At 42.2% G+C, this 11,900-nt stretch overlaps 1 protein-coding gene across 18 annotated transcripts in view; it reads right to left on the reverse strand.

The window, feature by feature from the left end:
* The window catches only part of MAGI1 (membrane associated guanylate kinase, WW and PDZ domain containing 1), a 705,149-nt gene that overhangs the window by 184,803 nt on the left and 508,446 nt on the right, over nt 1-11,900 (reverse strand). Inside the window, exon 1 of one of the 18 annotated variants that reach the window (XM_019652051.1) lies at nt 9,995-10,230. The exons of the other annotated variants lie outside the window; for them this stretch is intronic. The gene's annotated coding sequence lies outside the window, so the exon portion shown is untranslated. Of the gene's footprint in view, nt 1-9,994; nt 10,231-11,900 lie in introns of those variants that run through there. 18 annotated transcript variants of the gene reach the window in all.

Raw genomic sequence — 11,900 nt, forward strand, 5'->3', positions numbered from 1 at the left:
CAACTGGGAGAGGAGGAAGGAAGCTGCATAGACTCATACGACCAGTCCCTCCGGGTGAAGTTTATGTTCAAAGGCAAAGGGCAGGGAACACTGAAATAGCATCCATAGGATGTGTATGTATTCAGACCTTAACTGTACTTCCATCAGCAAACAGATTTGTTTTGCACCAGGAACACAATGAAAATGGCTATATTTTAAACCCAGAAAGCAACCCAAATATCCAGATTCTGTATTTTGTAATAGAATAAAACTATCAAGGACATTCAAATACCATCATTCATTCAGTTGAAAGCTATTTCATGCATTTGACCACAAGGAATGATTCAAAGAAAAACAGCTAAGGCCCGAATCTGGCAAACTGAAAAGTAATATTTCTTAAAATAGAAATCAGTGAAGTAATAGAGATTATCTTCATATCGTCATTATGACACCTCAGTATTTTTGTCTTGACAGCTTATGGCCCAAATCACCATTGATTGCTGCTTCTCTGGTTAAATGGCAGCTGAAGAAGCTGGACTGGATTCAAGGACAATGTTGAATTAAAAAAAAAATACATAACAAGCACTAGAATCACAGCCACCTGGTGAAAAGCTCACCCATGAGGAGCACACGGAAATTGAAAACAAATGAAACAGGCCGATTCATGCCTAAATCATGCTCAATCTGAGGTCTTTACCCATTGTTTTAAAAAACAGCTGGGATAGACTGTAGTATTTATATCTTTTTCCTCATAGATTGTTGATTTTCACATATACTCACATTTCACTCTTTATTATTATTTTTGCTCTAATCTTATCTCCCCTACCAAGCTGTAAGTTCTGTGACTGCAGGATTCATCTTTTTATAATAATTCCTAGCACATTGTAAGTTACTCGCTTCAAGCGCTCCCCATATACGAGGTTCTCAGGAACCCTGTATTGGATAATAAGAATGGGGAAAAAAGTGATCTATAATGAAATATGAGCTTGTTTGGTTTTTTTTTAAAGGCTGTGAAAATACTGTTACAGCTTATCCTTTCTAGGGATTTCTAAAAAAAATAAAATAAAAAAACATGAGGAGGCTCTGCCTGGCCCCCTTATAACAGTTATGAAGGTAAAATAAATCAGAAAGGATTCCAGGGTATTTTCAAAGAAGTCGATCCTTTTGATTGTGTGGAGTAGAATTTATAGTATTGGAAATGTACTGTATTGGTCTAAATAGTCTCCAATCCCCATTTTACTGCAACCAGCTCCCAGCTCCAGAGATCAGCACAGGACTCCAACCTAGCTAATCAGCGTGATCTTTTCTCCAGCAGAGGTGTTCAGCAGTGGTCATGTGACCCATGTGAATCTTACAGGACTCAATCTCGGGACTTTGATTATAAGCTTTAAGAAAAAGAAACTCCTTTTCATAGAGGGTCCTAAGCTGCAAGGATGAGAGTCTAAAGCTACCAGGGATAATCCAACACCTACCAGAGATGTGAATAAAACCAAGACAGCAGAGGGCAGAGCTGAGTCATAGGGACAGAGTCATGACAACAACCTTTGGATACCTGGATCCAGCCAATCTGAGGGCAGTTATATATCTTTGGGGTTTTCATTATATAAGCCAATAAATTCTCTTTTCTGTTTTGAGTCCATTGGAGTTCAGATGCTGACTATGGTAAGTATGTCAAAGGGTTCTAAGTGACAAATGGGTATTACCGAGGGTTAGTACAGGCTCTTAACACTCAGATCCTTCACAGTTACCCCACCCTACTCTAACCTCACCGGACATCATCCATTATCTATTCCATACACTTAAATACTAGATGCACTCCACTATACACTGCCAATGAACAGATTATGCACATTCATGCCAACATGCATGTTTATTATGCTATCTTTTCCTATGAGATCCCGCCCCCTTTCTCTGCCTGGCAAACTCCTATTGATGCTACAAAGCTCACTTTTCTGTGGTAGCCATTCCCAACACTCAAAGCAGAAAACACACTTTCTCCGTGTTCCCTTAGCATTTTTCCCATCATTTATAGCATCCTATGACTTTTGCCACATTGAATTCTTGCTATTTGTTCATTTGTCTCTCCCCTGCTCAATAGTCCAAAATTACAACATATTCACTTTTGTCTCTCATAATCTAATGTACAGTAAAAAATTGTGGGAAGGAAAAGGAATGAAAGAGGGGCAGAGAAAAGGATGTTCTCTGCATAGGAGTGTCTAGGACCTGAATATACCTTGACATACAAGCAAAAATCAGGAGATCAGTATTAGATTCAAATATTTCCAAAATAACCTTCCCATCTTTTACTTGACACTAGATTATTATGTAAATACAAAGGAAACAATCACTGTTAAGCGAATAATCAATTTAGGATTCCATGCCCTCCCCAAAACCTTTGAAAAGTATACATTTAAAGAGACAGAGAATGAAGTTACTGATCTTTTAAATGTAATCACAATTGAATCACAATTCTCTCCCTCTGTCATATCCCCTAACCTACCGGCTGGAACATAAAGATGAAACTAGAGGGCAAAATTACAGGAATCAGGAAAGCAATGGCCTCAAGACCTCCAAATTGTAAGAAAATCACCAAAATGCCTCAGCTACAAATAATGCTTTAACTGGGATAGACTCAAAGGGAAATTTCTTGGCCAGACTAAAAGGTACACAGGATACTTTTCAGTGTAGTGATGAAACACCAATCTCTCTCATCCAAAACTGTTTGTCCTACGCTAAGCATTTTTCTGAAAGAAATATCCATATCTAAAAATCCCCTACAGATTCTTACCAGGTTAGCTGGGTTTAACTGTAATATTACCAAAGCTCTTTAACATCTGGAAAATAAAATATTAGGACTATCAAAAGCAGCATGTAACTGAGCTGAAAATTAATTAGAGACTCTGTAATTCTCTTGAACTGGTAAGGTCCGCTAGATCTCACTCTTGTAAGAGATTCACATCAGAACCAGACGGACGTGAAGGGCAGCAGTCTGACCCAGAGAAGCCACTTTCTCTCGATTTGATCCTCAGTATTTTTCTTTTATGAGTAAGATTCACATACCAACTCCTGTCACACGGAAAATGCTCGTCCCCACCATGTTGCCAAGGGCCATCGGAAGTGGATATCCTCACTGTCTAGGGAACAAGCACAACAAAAAAAGATGCTTGTGTCCTTCTAACCTGCGTCCACATTCGTGATCCCGGGCCACGGCATCTGTGCTCAATAACGGGGGTGTAAGAAAACATATGTTAAATAACTCACTCCAGTCCAACTCGGATCAAAGGCAGAGCAAGCTTTTCCATGCTATTCCTACACACAAAGGGAGCTGGCTTCCTCCGCCCGCAGTTAGCAGACTCTGTTCAGCTAGTTAGCATATGAAGAGAGGCCTGTGCCAGTATCCATTTTTTGGAAACAAAAGCAGCCTGTCATCAATATAAATATAGTTTACATACCAACGGTTTCTAATTAACCTATCAGCAGTAGTTTTGACCACAAGTGCCTTTTCCTTCTTAGCCTCAGGAACCAGGGAAGGACTAACTCCACACTTCTTAGTCTTGGCCACTGCTGCGTTTTAAGGGGCTTTAAAACAAAGTCTGGATTTCAATACCAACTCTGCTGTTTAGAAGCTGTGTGAACTTAGGTCAGTAACTTAGTCTCACTCACTCCCATACACTTACTTCCATGGAAGAGACATAATAGCTATCTGATAAGAGCAGTAGGGATATGAGATTAAGTAATATATGGGAAGTGCTTGTCACCGAGACGGGCTCAAAAGGAGAGTCACCAACCACACACACAGTGACAATTGGTAGTCAGATGTACATTAACATCTAAGCTGGTGAATATTCTGGATCAATAAGCACAACCAATAAATAGGGGAGAGGCTTCGGCATTCTCATTTGCCTTCCTGGACCTCTCTATCCACAAGAAGCACCAACTCTTGATTCAAGCTCCTCACCTGGATTTATTATTTTACATCACAGCATGTATCATTCGCTGGCACTTTATGTTACTTGGGGTTTATCTTCTATATCCACGCTCCATAAAGGATGCTTGGTTGAGCTCACTGCCAGTTCCCCAGTTCCCTTACTAGCAAAAAGGAGGCCCCTCAAGAAGTATTTGCAGGATGACAGAAGGAATATAAGTAAAAAAATGTAGGGGGTTATAAACTTTTATATTTGATTTGGGAAGGGAGCTGTATTTTATTAAAAAGATTTTAAATATTGCAGGTCACTTTAAGTCTGAAACAGGATTATCATCTACTTCGGCAACAAATATGTACTAGACAGCATCTTTTACAAATCTGCCTGCTAGGTGCTGAGGGCGAGGTAATGATTAATGAGGTTCTGGCCTTAACGAGGTATTAGAAGAATACAGTTCGTACACACTGGGGCGCATCAGTGCACATTAACACCCCCTTCACAGGAACTGTCCCGCTCCCTCCTTCCACATGGTGACAGCAAATACAGCCATGTTGGTAAAACGTAAAAACCAGTCAGCCGTGAGACTGAAGGAAGGCAGGAGGGGGCGTGCAGAGCATCCCAGGCTGAGGCTCCAGGGCTCCCCAGGGGGCCATAAGCCCCGATTCCTGACTGTTACCAAATCTCTGGATGACATAAGCACCAATATTTTTTTTTTTGAAAAGCAGACAATACATATGAAGAACTTCTAAAAAGTATTTACTTCTCTAAGGAAAGATATCCTAAAGAAATAAACAGTAATCTAAATGCAATAAATCATGAAGATTTTATTACAGTAGCTGAAAAGGAAAAATTGATCATTTTAGATAAAATAATTTGAGTATGTGTGTACAGTATATATGTAGTATATGTCTGTGTGCATGTATACATGGAGAGAGAGATGCAGAAGTAGATGTAGATATAGATATAAAGGAAATATAACTGAATGTTCATAATGATTATTCCTGAATTATAGAATATAAATGTTTCTTTTATTCTTGGATTCTTTCAGTACTTTTCACATTCTCTAGAATGCATTATTACTATTTTAGAGACAAAATGCTGTATTTCACTTTAAAATATTACTCAACTACTTCTGAAAATTTCTTCTGTTTCTAGACAACTAAATAGCAAATGCTTCAAAGGCCATCAGGAACATACTGGTAATTGAACGAGTCAGCTTATTATTCATCGCAACAAGAATGTACATAATGGGGCAGTGAGGGGTGAGCCTGTAAGAGGGTATTGCCAAGGGCTTTTACAGGAGTTGGGCATGTCAGGTGACTTCAGGTGATGTGAGGGAGGGTTCAAGGAAACAGGGCTCCGTTTTGGACTGGTTAGTATTAAGGAGGGGAGGTAACTCTCTGCTTGCGTATCCTAATAAATCTTACCTAGAATGCAGGAGGAAAGAACCATTACAACTATAATTGCAAAATTAAAGAAGCAGAAGTCAGCCATATTAGTTAGGAAGGAAGGATGTTTGATCATTTTTATGGTCTAGACAATTTTTATGTTTCTGTCTGTGTCACGGCACCATTAGGAGTGGTCTTGTCCTGTTCCATCACCAAAGCCTAACAGAGAGTGACAGGGCAGCTCCAGATATTAAGAAACATGAGGAAAATAGTCTGATGAGATTATTTTGTGGATTAAGTAATACTTTTGAGTGTGACTTTTAAATAGAAACTGCCATACATGTTAATATGTTGCAAACACCTTCACTATCATTGTCACCTATATCAAACTCTTTTCGGACATAAGGATCAGTATCTTTGTTTGGAGGGCTGCAGTAGACACTTGTGCATTAGTTTTAGTTTATCAAGACAGTTAAGGTTAATAGAAATTAAGACCCAAATCTTAGAAATGGACTCATACTAAAAATTTGGATAACAACTTAAAATATATATATTCATATGTCTTCCAGGCTCTAACGTTACTCTAGAAATCCATAAGAAAAGAGTGTAGTAATTTTCCAAAATACAGTAATCCAAATACAGTAACTTAAAAATTAAAAAAAAATTGGCAAAGGTGACGTGGCATAATGTGGGAAACTAACTTTCAATGGTTCAGCCAAAAAACTCAAAACGAGAGAAAGTAAATACCAAACACTATTAACACTTGGGATATATATCGGGGGTGCCAAAAAATGTATACAAGTGGCCACTTTGGTCAACATTGCTCAAGCAGTAATTCACTGTAATCAGAAGTGCCTGGACACTGATGGGAACCACTTTGCGCACCTCTTGTAATTGCAGAAGTCAAATATGACTTGTATTCATCTTTTGTTATCAGTATTGAGTATTACAATTAATACAGTTTTCCTTTCTTAAAATGTGTATACATTTTTTGGCACCCTCTGTATATGATATTCAAAAGATAACATTTTTTTAAATTTATGCAGAACTCTCCATAGTTTCTTCCTGTATTCTCATAGGTCACCTTGCACTTTGGAGATGATCTCCCTAACGGACCTATACAGAGGTTGGAATTCTAAAAGTGTGTGTAAGGTGCTTCTTGAAGACTAGGAAGTACTCATCTTGAAATAACAATTGCTTATTTTGAGACTTGCCCATATTGCTATACAATTATAAATTCTTAGGTGACTCGTACTCTAGTCATCCATTCACTTGAAAATATCTGTGAAGTTCCTGCGAGAGACCATGCTCTGTGTAAGGCATGACGTCTACAAAGACGGCTCCAAAGGACAACAGCAGGGTGTGCCTCACAAGCAATCTCACAGGCAGGATGACACACCACTTATTACATAAGTGGAATTCCTATGTAATAGGACACTCCCCACACCCACCAAAATCCATGCTCATCATCCCGTCAAAGGGTTGCAGGTATTCTAACAAGGCAAAGAAATTATACAGCCTGTAGTAAAGGAGTAACAAGAAGGGTGAATTACATAAGACAAAATTATGACCAAACTCAGGGAAATCATGTCCTCTGGAATGTTTTAATATTTAAAATCTATTAATGTTTTAATTAGTACATGCACATAGTGATGTATGTTACAAAAAGCCAAGCCACCAACCAACCAACACAAACACTCCCTCCCTTCTTCAACCCTCCAGTCCATTCCTGGACACAACCATTGTTTTCTGTACACATGCACACACACACATAAATTCACTCATTTAAAAACATACCTGGCAATGACCTACAGACACTGTTTAATACCTTGCTTTGTTTCACTGAGTAATACTCACTCATTGAATTATTTATTGAACTGATAGGTAGCAAGCACTGTTCTAGCAGGTCCTAAAGAGGTGATGAAAATGGACAAAAATTCTTGACCTCAAGAATGGATCATATGGTGCATTTCATATGATCATATAAACAACACCTCATTTTATCACTGGGGTACACTCACCTCGTTGTAAATATATGAGACAATTTCTTTAACCAGTCTCTTATTGATGGGCATTTGTTTTCCAGTCAATACATTATTTTTTATAAACACTGATCTTACAGCATCCTCTTCATTTATAAACAATTATCTTAGCCAAATTCTAAAAAGCTGTTTAAAACACATTAATCTGTCAAAATTGTATTTTGAAACTGTTTCATTCAATGACTTCTTTTCACTTACTACATCTATAAACCATATCTGAGAAGATACTAATTTTAGAATTCCTTAACTAAGTTAAGATTCCAATTGATTATTTCTAACAGTTTAGCAGAATGTGTTATAGATTTTAAGAGCCTAGAAAGAAAGTAAATGCCAGTCAATCCATTTTTTTTCTTGTAACTGTTAGGTGTGGTGCTAATTCTTCCAGCTGGTTTTCAGCTTTAAAATTAACTTTGAAGTTTCCCTAGCCCTGAAAAGTCAGAGTCATTGCTGCCAAGAACAACAGAGCTCTTACTGAACAAGTCAGAATTCACTAAGTTCTTATAATTTCAAATGTAGATGTTCTGGGTGTGTGTGTGTGTGTGTGTGTGTGTGTGTGTGTGTGTGTGTGTATGCATGTGTGCGCGCAGTGCACACACACAAGCAAACACGCACAAGAACATGAGTGTGGATGTACATGTGTACAAGCAAACTCTTCAAGCTAAGATTTGTAGAGGGTTTACGACACACTGCAGCCCAAGGAGTAATGTTGAACCATACTAACCCAGATATTACAAAACCAAAACAAACTCAATACAGTAAGCCTATGCTAATTTATAAAACAAAAAAACCAGCAATATCTCTTGAGCACTATGTGTGCCAGGCCCTGTGCTGTTTTAAGTACACCTTCTAATTTGGTTGCAGAACAATCCGCATTACAGATGGAAAACTGAGGCTTGTGAGAGAGGTTGAGGTACGAATGTTTTGCCAAGTTCATTTAGCCCCTAAGTGAGAGTGGAACATATGGGCAGACAGCATCTGCTTAAAAATCTATAACTGGTTATGGCACTGTGCTCTTGCAACTACAACATACATCTAAAAAATAATAACTTTATAAATTATGTGCTAGGAATTTTATATTCATTATTGTATAATATACCATGTAGGATTTATACAGGTTAACTCACACATTCTGTAAATGCTGTATCCAAGAGTCAACCTAAATCTATCGGACTCCACAGCTAAGAGCATAAGCTCTGGAGTGATACTGCCTAGATTCAAATCCCAGCACAGCTATGTGGTTGCTGTGGGCATTGGACAAATTAATCTCCCTGTGCTACTGTTTACCTGTTAACTGGGGATTTGAGGTGGCTGTAGGTATTGACGAGCGTAACAGGTATAAAGAGCGGAGAACTGTGTCTGGCCACTGCTTCGACACTCCATATAGCTCACTGCTATGGTTCTACTGCCCATATGCATTCTGTAATAGAGGTACAATCACACATGTTCTATCGCACATACAAACCACCACAGGTCCACTTCAGGGCAGAGCCTGGGGCTGGGACACACCACATGTTGTAGAAAGGGCCAACTATGAAGCTTCACTATCAAGAAAGAATTCAGGACAATGCTCCACTGAGGAGTAATAAGAATAACTGAAGAACTCCCAAACTACTGTTCAAGAGCTCCATGCAAATATCTCTAATAACCCCCAACTCAGACTAGAATCCATACAGCCCACTGATGTGGCCCTGCTTTGGTCTGGAGGAAGAAACTCCTCATGGCAGATAGCCACGATTGCCAAGTTACATTTCCTGTGAGTGGGTAAAGAAGCCATGGAAACTAGAGCCAAGGGATTTTGGGGGGCATCCCAGGTAAAATGGGGCCCTCACAGCTTCAAAGCAACCTTTTGCTTACAGAGGAAGAATTCCAATAGGGGAGGAGAAGGCAAAGCTGCCAGACAGCAAGCCAAGGAGGTCTGGGGTGCCCTTCCATCCTTCCTTCTGTCTTGGGGACCTCCACAGGCTCGTTGGCGGCGGGAGAAAGAGGGCTTTACAACGGAGCTCTGCCTCCTCCTTTTCAGACCCTCTCCATTTTCTCCAGCTGAGTAGTTTTAGGCAAACAACGCTCTTCAAGACGCTCGAACTACTGGGGGTGGGGGTAGGTAAGCCAACAATTCATTAAGTGGCAGCAGGCCAGTGAAGTGGGGACGGCGGGAATGGGAGGCAGCGGGGTGGGAGGCACCGCGGCTCTCAACCCACTGGAGGCAAAGCAAGCATCCTCCCACGGACCGCCACCCCTGAGCAGGGGAAGCCTGCAGGAGGCCGGCCGCCCCCCCTCGCCTTCCACCTGTCCCCACGTCGCAGCCGAGGCTGTCCCCGCGCGCGGGCCTTGCCGCTCAGCGGGGCGGGCCGAGACGCTCGCCCAGAAAACATGGCTGGCGGAGCATCGGCGGGGCGCGCGGCGCGCGGGAGCGTGTCGGGGCGGGATGCGGCCGGCGCCGCCGGCGGGGCAAGGGCGGAGGTGGGGGACTTGAACGCCGGGGCTGGGGGCAAGCGCGGCGCGGCTCCTTTCCTTCCTTCTTCCCTCCCCTTTTCCTTCCTTCCCGTTCCTCCTCATTTCAGCCCCTGCTTCCCGTCTCTCTCCTTCCTGCCTCCCGGTCCCCCGCCCCTCCTCCTGCTGTCACTTCCAAGCCCAAGGACAAAACCCGCCCGCGCGCGCTTACCTGCGGGCCCTCAGGCGGCCCCGAGGTTCGCCTCGGTCACTGCCGGAGCCCAGGCGCGCACGCAGCCGCCGCCCGCCTCATCCCCCCGAGTCTGAGCGGCCCCGGCGGCAGCTGCTCCTTTTATGGGGCCCGCAGGCAGAGGCACTGCCCGGGCGTCTCCAGCCAGCTCGCTCGGGCCGCAGCGGCGTCAATGCGCGCTATTCACACTCGGGGGCCGCTGCGGGGTCCCCCCTGAAGGGCGAGGCCTCCCATCCGCCCCCATCCACAGGGTCTGGGTGTGGGTTGGGGTGCGGGGGTAAACATGGTTCTCAGGGCACCCAGCAGCGGAGGGGGTCACGTGGTCCCAGCCCAGGGTAGCCATGGAAATGTGGGTCCACTAAGAGTTGCTGCAACCTTCGAAATGGATGTGGAGGTGTGGGTCAAACAGGACAGCTGGATTTACTTTAAATTAAAACAAGAACAAAGCTGAACCATCCATCATCATCACCATCATCATTTTACTTACAATAACAATTATTAAAAGGCACCTGCCGTTTTATTAAGTGATTATTATAAGCCAAAAGTAGTCTCTACTGCTGCAATCCATTTTTAAAGCATTGTTCTGGTATTCCCGTCTACCACCCCTACTTAGGGTAATACAAATCCAATTATGTTTTCACTCCTCTGGAAACTTGTATTGACCCCAATCCATGAAATACAAGCCAATCATTTTAGCTTAACATTCAAGGTCCCTTCAATCTATCCTGGCACTACTTTCCAGCCCAAATACAGGCGCCTCTCAGCCTCCTGCAACCCCAGAAAGGGGTAACTATTTGTCTTCCCTTTGAAAGATGAGAAAGATGGGTTCAGAGAGGTTAAGTAACTGCCAAAGTTTACTCAACTAGAAGAGCTTGGAGCAAGGTCCCAAGTGAGTCCAAGTTCAAAGTCCTGCATCTTGGTCTTCCCAAGCTACTGCCTTTTGTAAACTTTAAGGCCAAGAGAGCATGCCTTTTGAATTTTGGAAGACATTTCACCTCTTCTTTGGCAAGAATAAAACCTGGGGGGAAAAAATAAAATAAAAAAATAAAGGACTTTCAAGGGCCAAGACAAAGAACTCTCAGAGAGCACCTTTGAACCTGTCACCTCAGGCCAGCTTGTCCTTTTGGTTCATATAGAATTTTAGTTCTCATTTCAGGTGGAGCATAGTAATCGTGAGTGGGCATTCATGAGAAATAACTGATTTGACTGCAGTGGGCTTGGCCCCCAGTGTACTCACATCACTGCCTGGGACAGCACATCATCCACCAAGGCAGAAGCCAAAACGCTATTATTTGTTCTACTTTATATGATGTTAAAATAATTTTTCCATGTGAATTATAGAAGAGGGGGACAATAAAATCCACAATACACGTCTGAAGCAGGCCTCCTCTAGAGGGTATGAAAATGCATTAGCCAAATGAGTGAGTAATATCCCATTTACTTGTGTCTTTTTTTTTTAAGCAGCCACAGGGGAAGGAATTGACATGAGGGGTTCCCTGGGGCAAAGCTGGTACAATTTCCCTAAGTGGACCTCATCAGAGGACTAGATCAGCTTGATTCTGCTAAGATGCAGAAAAGGAATGTCTAAGGTAGTAACTCCAAAAGAGGGGGGTGGGGCTGAGACACTCCCATTGCAGTGAAAGTGATTTTTCAATTTTGAATAATTAGATTAGGTCACTCAATGTGTAGAATGGAGTGTCTATAGTACAGGGCATTCCTGCTGAGAGTAAGTGTTAGGTGGCAGAAAGCCTGTACTAGAAGCCGGAAACACCCACCTCTCGCCCTGAAGAGGCCTGGAGTACAGCCTGCTCTGGTACCTGGGGTCTGATCGTGTGTGTGTGTGTGTGTGTGTGTGTGTGTGTGTGTGTGTGTGTGTGTGTGTGTGTGT

This window comes from Hipposideros armiger, unplaced genomic scaffold (assembly GCF_001890085.2).
Source record: "Hipposideros armiger isolate ML-2016 unplaced genomic scaffold, ASM189008v1 scaffold_172, whole genome shotgun sequence".
In the NCBI taxonomy this organism is placed as follows: Eukaryota; Metazoa; Chordata; class Mammalia; order Chiroptera; family Hipposideridae; genus Hipposideros; species Hipposideros armiger.